A 4,227-nucleotide genomic window follows, 5' to 3' on the forward strand; every position below is an offset into this window, starting at 1 on the left:
TATCCGGATCTCCAGATTATTCGGATCAAATTTGTGGACTTGAGAAAAATTATATTACATAGACAATTTTAAATTATGATAACGAGAACGGAGCTATAAGTACACTAAACATTCGCCTTTTATTTTTATCTACACTGTAAAAAATCTCGGGAAACTCTCTGAATATACAAAAAAGCTTTCCGTAATACACAGATTCGTACGCCCTCAGCAGTTTTCTGCTCTTATCAAAAACCTTTCCCGTTTAACAAGAAAGTAAGAGTCGACGCATGCGCAACTCACACGGCAATTTTATAGTCCAGCCGTAAATCCAAACTGAAACTCGTGAAAGCAGGCAATGAAAACAAGTGCTGACTCAAGTGCTGAAACAAGTGCAAAGTACTCATCAAGGGGATTAGTAGAAGTTTTGTTCCTCGCATGAATTCACTGAAGATAATTTTAAAGTCTTATATTTTCTTGCTAATGTATCGTCATGAGATTGAATTTGAAGCTATGACACTTATTTTTAAGTACGAAGTGCAACTTCTCGACTCATGCTCGTGGAAGGAATGCAAACTGAAATTAAAAACCAAATAACTGCCGAGAGGACGCCATGTAAATTCGTTGCGTCGCATAACTTGTGTAGGTAATTTACTTTTTTCATGGATACTTTTCTTCTTTCTACCAAATGGGTAAGTTTTGTAGGCAGAATTTTATTCTGTCATAAAAATCACCTTTTTGGTGACCAAAGCCTGCAAAAGACCACCACCGACGAATAGGTAAGTCGCTTTGCAACTCTATTACTTTAAAGTGATTTAGTTCATACACTGTAACAAATTTCGGAAACGTTTCTGGATATATCGGAAACGTTTCCGAAATAGTAGGAATCCTTCATCCAATAGCGAACTCCTCATTATTCAGAAAGCTTTTTGTTATTTCAAGAAATCTAGAAGCGGAAGTGATGACGCAACGCTTCGAAACGTATTTCATCCTTCCAACACGAGCGCCAATGAGTCGGGAAATATTTTTTTCTTATCTATGGTTGCTGCAGTCAGCAACTGTTTAGCATTGGAATGCTTGTTATTTCATGTCTAGAGAGTAGCAAAATGTGTCGAAACTAATTTTACGCCTTTGCATTTTGGACTGCCCTTGATTTTTTAGACGATGTACGCAGCTATTAAGTTAGTTAATGACCATTTGCTTCTTTACAATTTCCAGTGCTACTATAATTAGATATATATTGTGTGTTCAAGCGTGAATAGTTTCAACACGTTTATACTTAATGAAACGAAACCCTTTGGATTACTTATTCAGTTGTAATGGAGGTACTTAGATTTTCTTCCGCTCATGTTCACTTGTAAGTATTAATTAATATTTTAAAACATGTTGTTATATACATTTATATTTTTGTTGATTTGCATTTGATGAGGCTCCAATCGTAACTGTTTTGGGGTTTATCAAATTACTTTAAAGTTATCCTACATATACCTATGTGCGCGGTGTACTATTTGTTGTAACCAACCGAAACTGATTAATTACGCAAAAGAAAAGAGATTTATATTTGAGAAGCAATCACAGAAAAGTTATTTCGAAATACTTGGATGTACATACATTTTGGTTCAAAAAAAAAAAAAAAAAAAAAAAAAAAATCAATTGTTTAATAAATTTAAAATATGGTAATGCAAATGTTTTCTAGTATTGTAATATGCTTCACAAAAAATGTGCCAGTATTATAAATTTTTTTTTTATTATAATTTATTCATTCATTTCAAAAAATATTTATACCATTAGAAAATGACCCAGTTATCTATAAGTAAGCAACATAGTTATTAGGGCTCGACCGATGGCATTTTTTGGCCGATGGGCCGATGCCGATTGTTGGCCGATTGTTCAAAGATGGCCGATGGCCGATTATTTTTTTCCAAATGGCCGATTGCCGATGGCCGATGGCCGATGCCGTTGGCCGATGGCAAAAGAAAAAAAAATAATCTAACGGATATAAATTGTTAAGATTGTCAGGGATTTAAAGGATCATTTATTTATTTCACTGTTGATAACTCACTGCATTTAAGCTTATTTTTGGGGGTTTTTCACTTATGCGCGAATCTCACTTGTGCGCGAAAATTTCGTTGTCCCCTTTGGTCACGTATAAGTGAGAGGTCACTGTATATATATATATATATATATATATTAGGGCTCGACCGATGGCATTTTTTGGCCGATGGGCCGATGCCGATTGTTGGCCGATTGTTCAAAGATGGCCGATGGCCGATGGCCGATTGTTTTCCTCCAAATGGCCGATTGCCGATGGCCGATGCCGTTGGCCGAAGGCAAAAAAAATCAAACAGAAATAAATTGATAAAATTGTCAGGGATTTAAAAGATCGTTGATTCATTTCACTTTACTTCCTTTCTACGAATAGGGAATTGTAATCACAAAAGGAAAATCAGATTTCGACTGAAATTTTTGTTTTACGATCACCCAATTTAAACTTCACAAGTTTTTTTCGGCACATCTGTACATGTACATGTACCTAAGAACATATAGATGACCGAAATATCCTCTTGTGATTTCTACATGCGTATAAACTTGCGTCCCTTAAAAACGTTATGAAATAGTAAGTTGAAAACTTCTACTTACGTAGTATGATCTAAAAGGTCGAAGACTAGCTGTATAAAACCTTAACCTGAATAGTTCACATTACCGAAGCACATCTATCTACAAAATAGTCACCTTGAACGACTATGCACTTCTGCCAATGTTCGTAAAGCTTTTTGAAGCACTCCTGGCAGCCATTTTTCGCAACCTCCTGTAAGACCTTTTGCGCTGCTGCTTTAAGTTCATCGTGGGGAAGAAGGCGATTTTCATGTTGAGGATGCACGGTTCGATTGGTCAATATACTTTGATATGACAAACAAATAACATAACGTTTCGTCGGACTTAGCTCCGTGTGACTTTTACCTGTTCCCAGCAAAAAAAAACCATTAAAATGGCTTCCAGTAGAGTTTTTAAAAGTTATATGAACATTGGCAGAAGTACATAGTCCCTCAAGGTGACCCTTTGAAGGTGGATGTGCTTCGGTAAAGTGAACTATTCTGGGTAAGGTTTTATACATCTTGTCCCCGAACTTGTGGATCGTACTACGTACAATCTGTATAGGGTGTAGTTTTGCTTCTCCTTTTTTGACTGCTGTATGATGAAAGAGAAAGAAAACAATAGCAAAAAGAAAGAAAGCAGGAAAGATAACCACTTGATTTATTTTTTTAAATTGAACACATAACTAAGATTTCCGTAATAATGTAATAATGTATGGATTTAGGTACACTATACATAGTTTAAAAATTTAAATTATGTTGTTTAATCATTCAAAAAATAAATGAATAAAATGAAATCGTCAACAAATTACGCAATTAAAGTGGAAAGATTGCACGTAGACATTTTTTAGTCACCAAATTAAAGAAAAAGGGTAATAGGTGAATTACAATATTAAATCATAATAGGAATATTTTTATACTTATTTAAAATTTATGAGTAGAAAAGTTTGAATTTTTCATAAAAGCTATAACAGGGACATAATTTTTTTGCTGAAAAAAGAAATATCCATGGAAAGTCGAGGTTCTTAATACGCAGCTACAATAAACAAACTCGACATTTAAGCCAATTTAATAATAACTGAATATATATACTACTTGATCTGATATGTTTGCACACATTATATTGAACAATTAGTTTAATCTTTTATGAAGCCCTATAAAAAGGTTCTAATTAAATTTTTCAAATTAACAATAATTTTCTGAAATATAAAAAATTGCATAATAGAAAATCCTTGAAACTTTTTGATAACATATTATTAAAAATATGATGAAAACAAAAATAATTTATTTATTAATTTTATAAAAATATATAAAAATAGTTACTTACAATAGAAAAAATCGATCGCTATAAATGATGCAAAAAAGATAGCGTATTACGAAGTATGAGAAATACAACGCAAAATGACATTTCTTCAGCGAAATAAATTTTCGCTAAATACTCAAGAAATGCTTGAAACGACGAGGGAGGGGGGGGGGGAGTCACCCTCTGATTTTGGAGAAACTCGCAACATTAAACGTCGGCCCCACACACAAACTTTGGCCACATTTTTTTAGTACAGAACCGATACCACCAACGCGTCGGAAGGGTTTCTGAACCTACTACAACACTTCCGAAGAAAAAATTCAGAAGACTCTTTGATTTCCGAATTATGTCCTA

The sequence above is a fragment of the Uloborus diversus genome, chromosome 3 (assembly GCF_026930045.1).
Source record: "Uloborus diversus isolate 005 chromosome 3, Udiv.v.3.1, whole genome shotgun sequence".
In the NCBI taxonomy this organism is placed as follows: domain Eukaryota; kingdom Metazoa; phylum Arthropoda; class Arachnida; order Araneae; family Uloboridae; genus Uloborus; species Uloborus diversus.